We start from the raw sequence: 18,490 nt of genomic DNA, 5'->3' as shown, positions 1-18,490 counted from the left end.
TTGTCTGTATCACTTTCAGATAGATAATACAGTAATACGTTCAGTAGACCTACATAGCACTTTAATATGTTACAATTAATAATTGCTTTATATACACAATACATTTTATTTTAACATTTTTACTTTAAAGTTTTTTATTTTGCCAGAAATCATTGCTAGAAAAGTGTCCCAGAATGGTACAATAACAGAAAATAAGAGCACGCTGTAAATATCATAAAATAATGCTATCTTTTGACTAATTCAAATCAAACACTGAAATATTTTTTGTTAGTGTAATAAGATGTCACATTGATTTATGCTATAAAACCTGCTAATTTGAAGAATCGCTTTAATAAAATGAATAACCTTACTCACGTGTCCGATGTTGCTACTTCCTAGAAAGTGCTGGTCTGAGCGTGGGTCTCGATACCTGCCGCTTCACCCAACCCAACAGCAGGTGGCACTGTCTGAGAAAATGATAGGTCTGGAAGTGCTGGTCTGAGCGTGCAGGTCTGAGCGTGCGGTTGGGTCTCCGGGCCTGCAGCTTCACCCTACTCAGAGAATCTGATGTTATGCTGCAGCTTCTTTTGTTTAAAGGTAACTGTGTAGTTACTAATGCAGTGAAAGTCTGTTAATTACAGTCACACATGAACACAATAATGCATTTAATGACTTTATTTAAAAAGTTTTTGTAGTGAACTGATGTACGATGGTACTCAATATGCTCAGATATATTACTTAGATATTTAAACTCTTGATTTTAATGCCAGTAAATTCCAATTGAAACGTAGTTGCTTTCTGCAAATATAAATAATTAACTCAAAGGTTTGTAAATGATCATTGCATCAGTTAATGAATAAAATTTACTCTTGTTAAAAATACAACATTTTTCTGTAAAAACAATTTTAAAGAAAAAGTTCTGGCAACCATAGCTGCCAGTATTTTTCCGGAAATTTTACAGAATTGTTTTTACAGTGTAACTTACTTGCACCCTCTTCGTGCTTCGAAGCATGTTATGGCAAAATTGAGTGTCATCTTAACGAAAATAGTTGCAAAAACATACACGTACACATATGTGCCACAGTCCAGCCTCCATCAGTAAAGTGGCAACGTATGTGACGAGGTGGCCGAGTGGTTAAGGCGATGGACTGCTAATCCATTGTGCTCTGCATGTGTGGGTTCGAATCCCATCCTCGTCGTTCAAATGCTCTGGCATTTGAAAGATCCCGGTAATTCAGTGGAAGGTGTGTTACTTGTACCCTCTTAGCGTTTTGAAGGATGTTGCTGCAAAATTTAATGTCATCTGTATCGAAAGTACCTGCAAATACATACATATATATATGCCAAAGTCCAGACCCCATCAGGAAAGTGGCTACATGCTTGACGAGGTGGCCGAGCGGTTAAGGCGATGGACTGCTAATCCATTGTGCTCTGCATGCATGGGTTCGAATCCCATCCTCGTCGTTCATTTAAGGGAGCCCGGTGCTTCCGGGGAAGTTATCTTACTCGCACCATCTTCGTGCTTCGAAGCATGTTATGGCAAAATTGAATGTCATCTTACCGAATATTTTTGCAAAATAGTTGCAAGAACATACATATACACATATGTGCCACAGTCCAGCCTCCGTCAGGAAAGCGAGAACATTTGTGACAAGGTAGCGACGGACAGTCAATCGATTGTGCTGATGAGGTGGCTGAGTAGTTAAGGTGATGCACTTCTAATCCATTGTGCACTGCATGTGTGGATTTGAATCCCATCCTCGTCGCTCATTTGCTCTGGTGTTTGAGAGAGCCCGGTGCTTCCGTGGAAGGTGTTTTACTCGCACCCTCTTAGCGTTTTGATGGATGTTATGGTAACAGCTAATCCAGCCTCCGGCAGGGATGGACCGCTAATCCACTGTGCTCCATCTGTGTGGGTTCAAATCCCATTCTCGTCGTTCAATTGCTTTAGTGTTTTAGAGAGCCTGGTGCTTCCATGGAAGGTTTCTTACACGCACTCTGCTTGCATTCTGAAGAACGTTACGGTACAGGTTAATCCAGTCTGCTGCATGTTTAGGAGCTCAACGAAAGTTGGAACATGTTAAAGAAACAGAAGCACAGCTATCCTTTTCAACAGAACATTAAGCCTACTAAAAGGCTGACAAAAATTGCCAGAGCTGACTGTATTTCAAGTCATCTCAGCAAGGTATTGGGTAAAGTTTTCAACCAGCAATGATCACGCCTCGGATAGACCTCATAGGCTACGATATTGCCGCTGCGAAAGAATAGCTGTAACAGCTATGAACTCTTCTGTGTACCAATCTGGACATGCAACGACAAGGTGGCATCAAACTTTAAACTGCCAGCAATCAGCCCTCTGGCACCAATGAGTGCATGCTGTGTCTGCAGAACAGGTTATTGATTTGTCCAAAAATAATTACTTATACATTGTTTCATTTTTACTTAAAGAAAAGTATACACTACTTATGTGAATCTGGGAGAAGAGAATTGTGGGTAATCTGGTAAAGGGGGCGGAGTCACAACGCTGAAGGGCAGAGAAAAAGGATGAGATTGGGATGTATTTATTGGGCTGTACAGGCATTGGGGTAAGGTAATGAAGAACGCAAGGGCACTGAAACCATATTTTGACAGAAATCCAAGGTCAGCTATGCTGCCGTTTTTAGACTCAGGCATTCTGTCTAGTTTCTCTCCAACAAAACCAGAAGAAACATGTTGCAGTTAATGTTGAACAATAAATCCTGGTTTATACTTCTGTGTCAAGTGATCAGCGTAATACACGGCGCAAGCCTTGCGCCTAGCCGTGCACTTATACTTCTGCGCACTGTTTCTGTTGCTCTGCAATACACTTCCGAAACGCTAGCTGGCAGTAGGTGTTTATGTTTCTCTGTGTTGAGTTTCTTTGCTGGTGTTTTGTTTTTTCTGAACGCTTCCTTAATGTGCATGTGGCTCAAATTCACTCATTTTGAGGCAGGAACCAGTGGACGTGCAACAACTTTCATTAAAAGGTAAACACAAAACAACAGTCTCCATGCGGAGCTCCTTCATGGGACTCCACACTTTTAAACACCCGCTGCTTCACGCTCGTGCGGCTCTCACCTCCGCCCACACTCGTCAACGCTACCAAGTCGACCAATCTCAGAGCTACGCGTACGCGTTACATTTTTTGAGAGGTGCGCGTCAATGTCGCCGACGGCCACAGCGAGGTGCTATGCAACCACGTGTAGGCTGCGCCGTAGCATACGCGTGAGCTTGACGCCGAGGTATAAATCAGCCTTAACTCTGGGGCACTGATCAGAGCTACTGATAAAGCTCCTTATGACAACCTTTATCTTCATCTTTTCTGTAAGACCATCCATTCGAGTCCCAAAAGTTAATCCTTTCTCTAGCACAACGCTGTGCGTACACGTGACGAGGTGGCCGAGTGCTTAGGTTAGTATGTTGTACTCTGCAAGTTCTGGTTTAAGTCCCATCCTCATAGTTTCACTGTTTTGAGAGAGGCAACTGCTTCTGTCTAAGGTTTCTTACTTGCACCTCTCAGCGTCTTAAAGGATGTTTATGGCAAAATTGTATGTAATATTTAGCGAAAATAGCTGAAAAAACATACGTATATGCCAGAGTCCAGCCTCCATTAGGAGATCACCTATATGCGCGGCGAGGTGGCTGAGTGGTTAAGATGATGGACTGCTAATCCATTGTGCTTTGCATGTGCGAGTCGAATTCCAGCCTGGTCATTCGTTTAAGAGAGCCCGGTGTTTACGTGGAAGGTAACTTACTTGCACCCTCTTCATGCTTCGAAGCATGTTATGGCAAAATTGAGTGTCATCTTACCGAAAATAGTTGCAAAAACATACACGGGCCACAGTCCAGCCTCCATCGGTAAAGTGCCAATGTAGGTGACGAGGTGGCCGAGTGGTTAAGGCGATGGACTGCTAATCCATTGTGCTTTGCACGCGTGGGTTCGAATCCCATCCTCGTCGCTCAAATGCTCTGGCATTTGAGAGATCCCAGTGATTCAGTGGATTTTCAGTGTATTACATGCGCCCTCTTAGCATTTTGAAAGATGTTGCTGCAAAATTTAATGTCATCTGTATCGAAACTAGCTGCAAATACATACATATATGCCAAAGTCCAGCCCCCATCAGGAAAGTGGCTACATGCATGACGAGGTGGCCGAGTGGTTAAGGCAATGGACAGCTAATCCATTGTGCTCTGCATGCATGGGTTCGAATCCCATCCTCGTCGTTCATTTAAGAGAGCCCGGTGCTTCCGGGGAAGTTATCTTACTCGCACCATCTTCGTGCTTCAAAGCATGTTATGGCAAAATTGAATGTCATCTTACCGAATATTTTTGCAAAATAGTTGCAAGAACATACATATACACATATGTGCCACAGTCCAGCCTCCGTCAGGAAAGCGAGAACATTTGTGACAAGGTGGCCGAGTGGTTAAAGCGACGGACAGTTAATCGATTGTGCTGATGAGGTGGCCGAGTAGTTAAGGTGATGCACTTCTAATCCATTGTGCACTGCATGTGTGGATTTGAATCCCATCCTCGTCGCTCATTTGCTCTGGTGTTTGAGAGAGCCCGGTGCTTCCGTGGAAGGTGTTTTACTCGCACCATCTTAGCGTTTTGATGGATGTTATGGTAACAGTTAATCCAGCCTCCGGCAGGGATGGACCGCTAATCCACTGTGCTCCATTTGTGTGGGTTCAAATCCCATTCTCGTCGTTCAATTGCTTTAGTGTTTTAGAGAGCCTGGTGCTTCCATGGAAGGTTTCTTACACGCACTCTGCTTGCATTCTGAAGAATGTTACGGTACAGGTTAATCCAGTCTGCTGCATGTTTAGGAGCTCAACGAAAGTTGGAACATGTTAAAGAAACAGAAGCACAGCTATCCTTTTCAACAGAACATTAAGCCTACTAAAAGGCTGACAAAAATTGCCAGAGCTGACTGTATTTCAAGTCATCTCAGCAAGGTATTGGGTAAAGTTTTCAACCAGCAATGATCACGCCTCGGATAGACCTCATAGGCTACGATATTGCCTCTGCGAAAGAACAGCTGTAACAGCTATGAACTCTTCTGTGTACCAATCTGGACATGCAACGACAAGGTGGCATCAAACTTTAAACTGCCAGCAATCAGCCCTCTGGCACCAATGAGTGCATGCTGTGTCTGCAGAACAGGTTATTGATTTGTCCAAAATGATTACTTATACACTGTTTCATTTTTACTTAAAGAAAAGTATACACTACTTATGTGAATCTGGGAGAAGAGAATTGTGGGTAATCTGGTAAAGGGGGCGGAGTCACAACGCTGAAGGGCAGAGAAAAGGCATGAGATTGGGATGTATTTATTGGGCTGTACAGGCATTGGGGTAAGGTAATGAAGAACGCAAGGGCACTGAAACCATATTTTGACAGAAATCCAAGATCAGCTATGCTGCCATTTTTAGACACAGGCATTCTGTCTAGTTTCTCTCCAACAAAACCAGAAGAAACATGTTGCAGTTAATGTTGAACAATAAAGCCTGGTTTATACTTCTGTGTCAAGTGATCAGCGTAATACACGGCGCAAGCCTTGCGCGTAGCCGTGCACTTATACTTCTGCGCACTGTTTCTGTTGCTCTGCAATACACTTCCGAAACGCTAGCTGGCAGTAGGTGTTTATGTTTCTCTGTGTTGAGTTTCTTCGCTGGTGTTTTGTTTTTTTCTGAACGCTTCCTTAATGTGCATGTGGCTCAAATTCGCTCATTTTGAGGCAGGAACCAGTGGACGTGCAACAACTTTCATTAAAAGGTAAACACAAAACAACAGTCTCCATGCGGAGCTCCTTCATGGGACTCCACACTTTTAAACACCCGCTGCTTCACGCTCGTGCGGCTCTCACCTCCGCCCACACTCGTCAGCGCTACCAAGTTGACCAATCTCAGAGCTACGCGTACGCGTTACATTTTTTGAGAGGTGCGCGTCAATGTCGCCGACGGCCACAGCGAGGTGCTATGCAACCACGTGTAGGCTGTGCCGTAGCATACGCGTGAGCTTGACGCCGAGGTATAAATCAGCCTTAACTCTGGGGCACTGATCAGAGCTACTGATAAAGCTCCTTATGACAACCTTTATCTTCATCTTTTCTGTAAGAACATCCATTCGAGTCCCAAAAAGTAATCCTTTCTCTAGCACAACGCTGTGCTTACACGTGACGAGGTGGCCGAGTGCTTAGGCTAGTATGTTGTACTCTGCAAGTTCTGGTTTAAATCCCATCCTCATAGTTTCACTGTTTTGAGAGAGGCAACTGCTTCTGTCTAAGGTTTCTTACTTGCACCTCTCAGCGTCTTAAAGGATGTTTATGGCAAAATTGTATGTAATATTTAGCGAAAATAGCTGCAAAAACATACGTATATGCCATAGTCCAGCCTCCATTAGGAGATCACCTATATGCGCAACGAGGGTGCTGAGTGGTTAAGATGATGGACTGCTAATCCGTTGTGCTTTGCATGTGCGAGTCGAATTCCAGCCTGGTCATTTGTTTAAGAGAGCCCAGTGTTTACGTGGAAGGTAACTTACTTGCACCCTCTTCGTGCTTTGAAGCATGTTATGGCAAAATTGAGTGTCATCTTACCGAAAATAGTTGCAAAAACATACACGGGCCACAGTCCAGCCTCCATCGGTAAAGTGTCAACGTATGTGACCAGGTGGCCGAGTGGTTAAGGCGATGGACTGCTAATCCATTGTGCTCTGCACACGTGGGTTCGAATCCCATCCTCGTCGCTCAAATGCTCTGGCATTTGAGAGATCCCGGTGATTCAGTGGATTTTCAGTGTATTACATGCGCCCTCTTTGTTGCTGCAAAATTTAATGTCATCTGTATCGAAAGTAGCTGCAAATATATATGCCAAAGTCCAGCCCCCATCAGGAAAGTGGCTACATGCATGACGAGGTATCCGAGTGGTTAAGGCGATGGACTGTTAATCCATTGTGCTCTGCATGCATGGGTTCAAATCCCATCCTCGTCGTTCATTTAAGAGAGCCCGGTGCTTCCGGGGAACTTATCTTACTCGCACCATCTTCGTGCTTCGAAGCATGTTATGGCTAAATTGAATGTCATCTTACCGAATATTTTTGCAAAATAGTTGCAAGAACATACATATACACATATGTGCCACAGTCCAGCCTCCGTCAGGAAAGCAAGAACATTTGTGACAAGGTGGCCGAGTGGTTAAAGCGACGGACTGTTAATCGATTGTGCTGATGAGGTGGCCGAGTAGTTAAGGTGATGCACTTCTAATCCATTGTGCACTGCATGTGTGGGTTTGAATCCCATCCTCGTCGCTCATTTGCTCTGGTGTTTGAGAGAGCCTGGTGCTTCCGTGGAAGGTGTTTTACTCGCACCCTCTTAGCGTTTTGAAGGATGTTATGGTAACAGTTAATCCAGCCTCTGGCAGGGATGGATCGCTAATCCACTGTGCTCCATCTGTGTGGGTTCAAATCCCATTCTCGTCGTTCAATTGCTTTAGCATTTTAGAGAGCCTGGTGCTTCCATGGAAGGTTTCTTACACGCACTCTGCTTGCATTCTGAAGAACGTTACGGTTCAGGTTAATCCAGCCTGCTGCATGTTTAGGAGCTCAACAGAAGTTGCAACATGTTAAAGAAACAAAAGCACAGCTATTCTTTTCAACAGAACATTAAGCCAACTAAAAGGCTGACAAAAATTGCCAGAGCTGACTGTATTTCAAGTCATCTCAGCGAGTTATTGGGTAAAGTTTTCAACCAGCAATGATTACGCCTCGGATAGACCTCATAGGCTACGATATTGCCTCTGCGAAAGAAAAGCTGTAACAGCTATGAACTCTTCTGTGTACCAATCTGGACATGCAACGACAAGGTGGCATCAAACTTTAAACTGCCAGCAATCAGCCCTCTGGCACCAATGAGTGCATGCTGTGTCTGCAGAACAGGTTATTGATTCGTCCAAAAATAATTACTTATACACTGTTTCATTTTTACTTAAAGAAAAGTATACACTACTTATGTGAATCTGGGAGAAGAGAATTGTGGGTAATCTGGTAAAGGGGGCGGAGTCACAACGCTGAAGGGCAGAGAAAAGGCATGAGATTGGGATGTATTTATTGGGCTGTACAGGCATTGGGGTAAGGTAATGAAGAACGCAAGGGCACTGAACACCATATTTTGACAGAAATCCAAGATCAGCTATGCTGCCGTTTTTAGACTCAGGCATTCTGTCTAGTTTCTCTCCAACAAAACCAGAAGAAACATGTTGCAGTTAATGTTGAACAATAAATCCTGGTTTATACTTCTGTGTCAAGTGATCAGCGTAATACACGGCGCAAGCCTTGCGCCTAGCCGTGCACTTATACTTCTGCGCACTGTTTCTGTTGCTCTGCAATACACTTCCGAAACGCTAGCTGGCAGTAGGTGTTTATGTTTCTCTGTGTTGAGTTTCTTCGCTGGTGTTTTGTTTTTTTCTGAACGCTTCCTTAATGTGCATGTGGCTCAAATTCGCTCATTTTGAGGCAGGAACCAGTGGACGTGCAACAACTTTCATTAAAAGGTAAACACAAAACAACAGTCTCCATGCGGAGCTCCTTCATGGGACTCCACACTTTTAAACACCCGCTGCTTCACGCTCGTGCGGCTCTCACCTCCGCCCACACTCGTCAGCGCTACCAAGTCGACCAATCTCAGAGCTACGCGTACGCGTTACATTTTTTGAGAGGTGCAATGTCGCCGACGGCCACAGCGAGGTGCTATGCAACCACGTGTAGGCTGTGCCGTAGCATGCGCGTGAGCTTGACGCCGAGGTATAAATCAGCCTTAACTCTGGGGCACTGATCAGAGCTACTGATAAAGCTCCTTATGACAACCTTTATCTTCATCTTTTCTGTAAGAACATCCATTCGAGTCCCAAAAGTTAATCCTTTCTCTAGCACAACGCTGTGCTTACACGTGACGAGGTGGCCGAGTGTTTAGGTTAGTATATTGTACTCTGCAAGTTCTGGTTTAAATCCCATCCTCATAGTTTCACTGTTTTGAGAGAGGCAACTGCTTCTGTCTAAGGTTTCTTACTTGCACCTCTCAGCGTCTTAAAGGATGTTTATGGCAAAATTGTATGTAATATTTAGCGAAAATAGCTGCAAAAAACATACATATATGCCATAGTCCAGCCTCCATTAGGAGATCACCTATATGCGCGGCGAGGGCGCTGAGTGGTTAAGATGATGGACTGCTAATCCGTTGTGCTTTGCATGTGTGAGTCGAATTCCAGCCTGGTCATTCGTTTAAGAGAGCCCGGTGTTTACGTGGTAGGTAACTTACTTGCACCCTCTTCGAAGCATGTTATGGCAAAATTGAGTGTCATCTTACCGAAAATAGTTGCAAAAACATACATGTACACATTTGTGCCACAGTCTAGCCTTCATCAGGAAAGTGTGAACATATGTGACAAGGTGGCTGAGTGGTAAGGGTGATGGACTGCTAATTGATTGTGCTTTGCACGCATGCGTTCCAATCCCATCCCCGTCGCTCATATCCTCTGGTATTTGAGAGATCCCGGTGATTCTGTGGGAGGTGTTTTACTCGCACCCTCTTAGCATTTTGAAGGAGTTCACATCGGACATTGTCAGCCATCTGGATGAGGTGAAAGGGGTGATTACCTCCACCTATGGCCATATCCTGAAAACAGATTCTACAAAAAAGGACAATACATGAAGGTTTGACTATAAGGTTTATCTTTAGCAATTCATGTAAATAATTAGAATAGATTTAATTTAATTGTAATCAAAGTGTGTGCATTTGTGACAAAAAAAAAAAAGGAAACATATATCAGGCCTGCCAAAATGTCTACGTTTTTTATGTTTGTTTTTGAGGTTACCAAAAAGGTGGCTGGTGCCATTGGGGACACGGCTGCATGGATGACTAACATTGGGAACGAGCTTGGTCAGGTTTTGAACAGTGTTCTTACAACAGCTGAAGGTGCAGGACTGAAGGAGCTGTGCCAGGGCATCGTCAGACGCTACCAGAATGCTGGGGAATCAGAGCCTGAGGTCATCTATGTTGACCGGGATTGCTGCAGTCAGTCAGCTGAAATCATATTAAATGTGCAGTGCATTTGACAAAAATTTTAAATCTTTAAAATCTTAAAAATCCTCCATTCCCTATTGATGATGAAAATCAATAATTAATTAATAAATACTGACCCCATCATTAATGTATTTTATAACTATAAATATTATAATTATAATTGTATTTAAAACATTTGACTTTTTACGTTTAAAAAGAAATAAATATCCGAACAACAACATCAACAACAAAATGCAGTTTCTTTTCATTTCTGAATTTTTACCACAAACTGTAATGAACTAATTTCTGATTAAATTAAGTTTTTGTGTAATCATCTTGATAAATGTGTCTTTATTTGTAATTATTTTTAAATTGTAAATGAAAATGAATTGTGAATTGAAATCAAATCAAATGCATGATTTCTTATTTTATATTTTCCCTCTAACATTTATTTTTTTCACAGGTGCACCTGTGGTGCTAAATCTTTTCCGGCCATGAAAGTCTATTGTTGGGCTAGATATCTTCCATTTTATAAGAAGATTCAACTGTGGCTTTACTACAAAGCACCACCCTCTCTATAGAATTTTTTGTTCAAAACTTTCCTCTTGTACATTTGAGTGGGATCAGGAGGATGTGAAATAACTTAAGGCAGCCAAAAGAGGGGAGTGGAAGAGTAGCCATGGAGCACAGACTCCTACTGACTCCTACTGCCCAGGTCAACTCGCAAAGCATTGTAGGCGGCGAACACTAAGACTGAGGAGATTCGGGTCATGATTTCAGGGCTGCTGGAGTCAGTGTGGGAGCTTACTGACACCACAGGTCTTCGTCTGGTTAACCCTGACAGCATGGACCATGTCTGAGAGACACTACAAAAACACCTGGAGGGCATCCAGGACCCTCCCCATGTGGAGTTATACACAAAGACAGGGACACTCCAGAAGGGTGGTAAAGTCCTAAATGTGCTTAGATGTGGCAGGGGGTCATCCTCACTGGAAAGTTTTCACTGCCATCATTGTGCCTTCATTCCTGGTAAATTTTGAGTGTTAGATTGCAAAATGTTCTGTATATTTTTAAGCTTATTAGCAAATAAGTAAACTACTGCTATTGTTTAAGCATTATAGTTGTACCCTGGCCACTATCTGGATTTGGCTTCTTTTTATTAAATTTATTGATTTAAGTTGTTATCATGGAATTTACAACCATAGTTGTCTCTGTATTTTATGTTACTGTTCTATTACTGTCATAAAATTTTAGTTTTCTCAGTTTAAAATAACTGTTACCTGATTTTTTAATTCCTAGGATGGAGATGCAATAACATGCACACACAAATGTACATGTTAGAGGGGTCCTCGAGATGGAACATGAGCCGGAGAAAAGAAGCTGTGTCTGTGGCGGGGACCTCAAACATCAGGACATTTGATGTGTGCTTAATGTCTTATTTAAATAGCATAAGCCAACGAGTCCTTGGTAGGGCTTTGATGCCAGAATTCACCCCTCCAGGAAAACCCAATGGTAAGAGTATGTCTCAGGACAAAGCATTGGATTATTGCTCTCTCTGTCTCCTGTGTTAAATGTGTTAAAAATATTGCAGGTGAGCGCATTGCAGTGGAGTACTTGTTGGCTCAGTCCAATAGAGGAGACCAGTTGACTCCACATCAAAATGACATGCCTGAAATTCCTGCAGAGGAGCCTGAAGATGACAGTGAAATTGACACAATTGTGTGCCATGCAGCTGACCTTGCAGCTGGTGATCCTGAACCTCCAGTAGCTGTCTTTGAGGCCCAGGACAGTAGATGTGACTTAAGGAGTGTTTCTGGATGGGATGCAGTGGACAACTTGGCAGGGTATCTCGTCAGCCTCAACTGCACTATCACTGCTTTATCTACCAACGAGATAGCAGAGATCTTGTGATTGTATTCATGTTTGGATGCCATTGACCAGTCCCCCTCCAAGTATTCACTTCAGAATAAGAAAAAGGTATTGGAAGGTCCTTGGAGAGCTTCACGGAAGCGCAGTGGCTTAGCCCTTGGTCAACAATTTGACATTAGTCTTTTGATGCTGCCTATGTAAAAATTTAATCTATATGTCTAAAATAAACTGTAATGAGACATTAAATACAGATCATCCATAATTTATTCAAAGCATTTTTATATCCACAGACTGTTCATGATTCATGGCCAGGCTGCCCAGAGACGTAATGTCAACAGGGTTTCAGAATGTGTGACGCTGAAGCTTTTGAAGGAGTTCAGGGAAGCAAGAAACAGGCCCAAAGACCAAAAGGGCAAAATCTTATCCATTCCTCAAGCAATTGTGATGATGTACAGTCACATTAAGCAGCTGGTTGAGGACTGCAGAGAGATTCTGGACAAGACCAACTTGGTGCTAGTTAAAGTCAACACTACTACAGTGTTATCATGGTAAGTTGGGCTTCTTACAATCCCTTAAGTAGCATATTACTATGAACGACTGCTCTTCAGAAGCAAATATGAAACTAACTACTCATATGTCCGAATTAATTTTTACATTAGTTGCAATAAAAGTGCACAGTTTTTTCACAACAGCTTTACACAGAACTGTTACTGCTTACAGTACCTTATTGCTGTAATATTAATAACCTCTTGATTTTTGATTCTTACTGATGAGTTGTGAGATTGCAAATTTAGTTTTAACGGAATTATGAACATCATTAACAGTAATGTATAACAGATGGCTGATGCTATCTGAAGCCAGCTCTTCTTTTCTGTCTCTTAAATTACACTGCAAACTACATGCTTTATATTTCTTTAAATAATTTCCTGACACATAACAGCTGCACATATAACGTTGTATATAGTAATAAACACATGCATACACTTGTCAATCTGTATATTTGCACTCTCTACTTCTATTTTTTTAAATATATTTATTATCTGTTTTTTGTCCTGTCTCTGTAATTCTGTTGCACTGTAGAAGCTCTGTCACGAAAACGAATTCCTCGTATGTGTAAACATACCTGGCAATAAAGCTCGAAAATATTCAAGAACTGGAACTGCAGCAGCTTCCATTACACCCATAGACACTGGGCAAGGAGAAGCATCTCCATCTGGCACACATTTTTTCTAGCCTGGGGCTTAGCACTTTCCTGGTTGGCATTCCAGGCAAGGACATTCAGATTGTTCTTTTCCATCATATCCACCATCAGCTCCACCGCCTCCGGGATGGTCTCAGCCATCAGCTTCAGTTCTACCACCCCCTAAGGGATGGTCTCAGCCGCCACCTTCAGCTCCACCTCCGTCTCAGGGTTGGTCTCAGCCGTCAGCTTTATCAGCTCTACCACCGCCTCAAGGATGGTCATTTCCAGCAGGCCAAGAGACATCAGCTCCACCAGCTCCATCACCATCGTCTCCACAATGGTCTTCTTTTCCTCCACGGGATGGTCTCACCTTCCAGCAGGCCAACAGCCATCAGTTCCACCACCGCCTCTGAATCGTCAGCGTGCTTGGAAAAAGGGGAGCCACCAAAGAAGTGTCACACAAAAGAACATTATCATTATCATTATCATTGTAAAACATGTGGCCACCCAAAAAGCAAACTTACACGCCATTCCCAGGTTAAGGGAAAGTGGTACTGTCCAGCATCTGGCCAGACAATTAAAAAGACTCTCTTTAGACTTGTTTGGACTTTCATACATACATACATACATACATACATGCATACATTTTCATACATACATTATCTTTTAAGTTGGTGCATTTAAACTGCATTATGTAAATTAGAATTCGGAGGATTCGGACTTATACCTTCCTATCCATCTCAGCATGAATCAACGTTTATCCTTTCCTCATCATCTTGTTTCTCATTATTTTTATATAATTATTTGATTATTTGAATGAGTAATTAACTTTGAATTGATTTTAACTAATGAGTAAGTTAACACATTGCTTAATATAAGAATGTTCAGAGCGTTTGCCTGTCTCTTTATAACTTTTTCAGGAGCCACCAAACTAGGTCAGAGGTCACGGAGACCTTGAGTGGAGCTGAGGGCTGAGGACCGGAAGCAACTGTCTCCATTGTTAATTATATGAGTAATTACTATCCAAAATGTCTTGAGGGATTTTGCTGTTTTTACGCTTAATTATTTTAAGGTGATTCTACTATTTAATTAAAGATAGACTTTGTGTATTAAGGATATAACTGCCTGAATGTAGATCATACCGTTTTTTAACCAGTTTTGATAAAGACGGCTGAGACTACACTCAGCCTCGGATAAGAAACAGATTATACTTTAAGTGTGTATGTTCTATTTGATTGTGGATCCGTTTCACAGGTCTGGAGTCAGCTCTAAACAGTCTAGTGGATGTCTGACGTTTATGCTTGAGATACTGTTCAGAATTGTACGCACGCACCCCACGTGGAAATTTTCCTAGTCTATCTGTGTTTTATCCAATTAGGTTAGAACACCTATATGCGTGACGCAGTTAATGACCTTATGTGAGAGTATAATTGTTATTGATTTGTGATTGTAAGCAGAGCGCCCTAGGAACTCATGGCGAGTGTTGAAGCTGGCTTCTGCTGATGTAACTGCAAACTATCTTCAGTAAACTTTATTTATTTATTTATATAAATCTCTGACTCCGGCTCTTCTTCGTCTGACAGACTGGTCATTCTTTGGGTTAAACTGCATACCATCCCTACAAGCGACATCTATTGCTGGTGAGCTCTTGCTTGCTCTACATGTCATCGGGCAGCACGTCCAATGCGCTAGGCAAGAGCACAATGGAAAGGTCAAGGTTCGTAGTCGTGGCCGAGTGGGTAAGGCGATGGACTTGAAATCCATTGGGGTCTCCCTGCGCAGGTTCGAATCCTGCTGACTAATTCCAGGCTGCGCGCAGGATTTAGTTTGCGACTTTCCTTGATTGTTTGCAACTCCAGTGTTTCTTGGGAAAAGGGATGTGCTGGTAGAGAAAAGCGACAAAAATAAAACCGCAGCGCGTGCCAGCTCACAGCGCCCTGGGGGCCCTCCATTTTCAAAGACGTTTGATAGAGAGTGAGGCTCCAGCGGCTGTCTTGTGGCTCGATCGTATAGGGGTTAGTACTCTGCGTTGTGGCCGCTGCAACCCCGGTTTGAATGCGGGTCACGGCAGGCTTTTCAAGGTGGCATTGGCGTTGCACTCTGTGATGCCATCCGTAATCTCCAGCCTCCTTTTAGTGCAGGCTGTGCTAATGGCACGTCCTGAATGTTTACGTTTCCTAAAGTGTGGAAGACTAGGGATTCGATATGAGCAACGGGACCTTTGATGCCAGCATGCTGTGTAGGTAAGCGTTGATCGAGTCACGCTTGTAAGGCATGGAAGGAATCGTTTAATTGGTTAAGTCTCTTTTTATTGCCACAACAACAGAAAGACCTTCTGCAGTTGTCATTGATCTTTTTAATGTCTCCCACATGACATGGAGTCCAAACTACTGTGTTTTACTGATGTCTACACCTAAAACAACCATAAACCCAACCTCACAGTAACCTGTTGTGTTTTAGCAACATCTACACCAACCACAAGTCTAAACCCCACCTCACGGTAAACTTTTGTGTACCGTAAAGGTCTGCGCCGAACACAACCCTAAACCTTGCCTACTTGCGAGGCACTGCCATGGAGCCCGGATAGCTCAGTCGGTAGAGTATCAGACTTTTAATCTGAGGGTCCAGGCTTCAAGTTCCTGCTCGGGTGTGTAAGGCTCTTCTTGTGGAGCCGCAACTTTTGCCTGTGAGCTATCGCTTGCTGAAAGTTTCATCTGGATACACAACACGTGTACTAGGCATGAGAACATGGCAGTCTTGTTGTCGCAGCTGAGTGGTTAAGGTGGTACATTAGAAATCCATTGGGGTCTTCTTGCGCAGGTTCGAGTCCTGCCGACCACGTGCACAGTAATAATTTTTTTGCAATTCCAGCGTTACTTGGGAAAAGCGTTGTGCTGGTAGGAGGAGTAAAAACAACAGCGTGTGCTCACTGAACAGAAAGGGGCATATCACAGGGAGGAACATACCACACAGGGGCCACAACTCGCTGTGATCGTATTGTGGTAAGGACTCTGTATTGTGGTCGCAGCAATCCTGCATTGAATCCGGGTCACGGCAGGATTCCTTACGGTGACCTCTTGCCACCTGTTTTGTACAGCCCACTTTTTAGTGCACGCTGCATCTTTGACAGGTCACAAGCTAATCTAAGCTTATGCTCCAATGACCCCAGATAACTCAGTCGGTAGAGCGTCAGACTTTTCATCTGACGTTCCAGGGTTCAAGTCCCTATTTGGGCGTGTAAGCCAACTTTTGTAGAGCGTAGAGGATTCTGATTTATACCTTCCTATCCATCTCAGCATGAATCAATGTTTATCCTTTCCTCATCATCTTGTTTCTCATTATTTTTATAGAATTATTTGATTGTTTGAATGAGTATTTAACTTTGAATTGATTTTAACTAATGAATAAGTTAACACATTGCTTAATATAAGAATGTTCAGTGCGTTTGCCTGTCTCTTTATAACTTTTTCAGGAGCCAGTGAAGTGCTGGAGGAAATTTGTGAGCTAGAAAACTCTAAACTAATAGTATGAGGGGATTTCAGTGCTCATAGCTCATTGTGGGGAAGTACAAAAACAGATAGCAACAGGGATATCATAGAGGAGATAATATATGATAAACAATTAGTGTGTTTAAATGATGGAAGAGCCACAAGATATGTTACTCATAGTAGGGAATCAGCAATTGATCTTACTTTTGTTACACAGCAACTGGCAGGAACGTGTGTATGGGAAGTAAGCAGTAATACAATGGACAGTGATCATTATCCAATTTGGACAAAACTAAGAAATCAAAATGTCATTTTAGAAGATAATTGGGCTACAAGATGGAAAACGAGAAAAGCTAATTTGGAACTGTTCAGTTTTAAAGCAAGCTGTAAACTAACTGAGGCCATGCCGAACATGAGTAAAAATGTTGAAGAATTAAACAATATGATCACAAGCTTAATACATGAGTCAGCAGAAGCAATAGGTAAAACATCAGGGGCTAGGAGAAAGAACATGGTACCATGGTGGACAGATGAGTGCAGAAGTGCAGTTAAAAATAGAAACAAAACCTTCAAAGTTGTAAAGTTAAATCATACTTTTGACAATTTAATGGAATATAAAAGAGCACAGGCAAAAACCAAGAGAAACAATAAAGAAGCCAAAAGGAAATACTGGAGAGATTATTGCAGCAATATTGGGACAGAAATACACATTAAGGAGATCTGGGGAATGATTAGAAAGATGGGTGGTATAAGAATGGAATTTTCTCTACCGATATTAAGAAATAACGGAATTGAAGCAATTACTAATGAAGACAAAGCTGATATGCTTGCAAAAGGTTTTGTAAAGAAACATAGTTCAAAGAATCTCTCACATGAGGAGCTAAATAATAGAAATAGGATAATTGAAGAAAATAAAGAAGCTTTGGCGAAATAAGATGTAGAGGAGAGCCCATTAGAAGCAAATTTCACACTGTTTGAATTAAAGAGAGCCCTGTGTATGGAAACACTAAGTAATAGTCCCCATAGGAAAACCTGGCAAAGATAAATCAGAAATCACAAGTTATAGACCTATAGCCTTAACATCTAACTTATGTAAACTTATGGAGAGAATGATAGCCAAAAGGTTAATGTATTATTTAGAAAGCAGGGGAATAATTATACTTTATCAGAGTGGGTTCCGCAATGGAAGAACAACAATGGATCCGGTAGTAAGTTTAGAAAATGAAATTAGAAAGGCACAAGTAAATAGAGAATCAGTCTTGGCAACCTTTTTCGACATAGAAAAGGCGTATGATGTGCTATGGAAAGAGGGATTGTTAATTAAACTGAATAAAATGGGCGTAGGTGGTAAAATGTTCAATTGGATTAAAGATTTTTTTTAATGGGAAGAACTATAGAAGTTAGAATAGGGAACAGGACATCAGGCACATATTCAATTAAAAATGGCACTCCACAAGGAAGTGTGTGTAGCCCAGTTCTTTTTAATATAATGATAAATGATGTTTTTGATGGAGTGGAACATAAGATAAACAGAACACTATATGCAGATGATGGTGCATTATAGGTAAGGGGCCGCAGTATTGGTAACTTACAGAATAGAATGCAGTCAGCAATTAGTCAGGTTGAAAGATGGTCATTGGAGTGGGAATTTGATCTATCAGTGGAAAAAACTCAATTTATCTGTTTTTCCAAAAAAAAAAAAAAAAACGAAATAAACCTTAAACTATGTGGACAACATCTTAAACAAGCTAGTGATATAAGATATCTAGGGGTATGGTTTGACTGTAAGCTTACCTTCAAAAATCACGTTCAGAATATGATAGATACATTTTTAAGAAAGCAGTTAAAGTAAGTAAGCAATTAATATACTAAAATGCTTGGCAGGATATAAT

At 42.0% G+C, this 18,490-nt stretch overlaps 9 non-coding genes and 2 pseudogenes across 9 annotated transcripts; 7 read left to right on the top strand and 4 right to left on the bottom strand.

The window, feature by feature from the left end:
* The window catches only part of LOC130222307 (NACHT, LRR and PYD domains-containing protein 12-like), a 339,313-nt pseudogene that overhangs the window by 37,906 nt on the left and 282,917 nt on the right, over positions 1-18,490 (bottom strand).
* Positions 1-18,490, top strand: part of LOC130222311 (zinc finger protein 850-like) — a 535,728-nt pseudogene that overhangs the window by 251,821 nt on the left and 265,417 nt on the right.
* On the top strand, positions 1,097-1,178 carry trnas-gcu (transfer RNA serine (anticodon GCU)). The gene has a single exon. It is a non-coding gene; the product is annotated as a tRNA-Ser (tRNA).
* trnas-gcu (transfer RNA serine (anticodon GCU)) lies at positions 1,362-1,443 on the top strand. Its single transcript has one exon. It is a non-coding gene; the product is annotated as a tRNA-Ser (tRNA).
* LOC130224192 (U4 spliceosomal RNA) lies at positions 2,105-2,245 on the bottom strand. The gene has a single exon (XR_008837261.1). It is a non-coding gene; the product is annotated as a U4 spliceosomal RNA (small nuclear RNA).
* On the top strand, positions 3,875-3,956 carry trnas-gcu (transfer RNA serine (anticodon GCU)). Its single transcript has one exon. It is a non-coding gene; the product is annotated as a tRNA-Ser (tRNA).
* Positions 4,897-5,037, bottom strand: LOC130224206 (U4 spliceosomal RNA). Its single transcript, XR_008837274.1, has one exon. It is a non-coding gene; the product is annotated as a U4 spliceosomal RNA (small nuclear RNA).
* Positions 6,667-6,748, top strand: trnas-gcu (transfer RNA serine (anticodon GCU)). The gene has a single exon. It is a non-coding gene; the product is annotated as a tRNA-Ser (tRNA).
* On the top strand, positions 6,912-6,993 carry trnan-guu (transfer RNA asparagine (anticodon GUU)). Its single transcript has one exon. It is a non-coding gene; the product is annotated as a tRNA-Asn (tRNA).
* On the bottom strand, positions 7,669-7,809 carry LOC130224254 (U4 spliceosomal RNA). Its single transcript, XR_008837320.1, has one exon. It is a non-coding gene; the product is annotated as a U4 spliceosomal RNA (small nuclear RNA).
* trnas-uga (transfer RNA serine (anticodon UGA)) lies at positions 14,832-14,917 on the top strand. The gene has a single exon. It is a non-coding gene; the product is annotated as a tRNA-Ser (tRNA).

Source organism: Danio aesculapii, chromosome 4, assembly GCF_903798145.1.
Source record: "Danio aesculapii chromosome 4, fDanAes4.1, whole genome shotgun sequence".
In the NCBI taxonomy this organism is placed as follows: Eukaryota; Metazoa; Chordata; class Actinopteri; order Cypriniformes; family Danionidae; genus Danio; species Danio aesculapii.
Note: the sequence above shows the minus strand (reverse complement) of the source record. Positions and strands in the feature narration are given on the sequence as shown.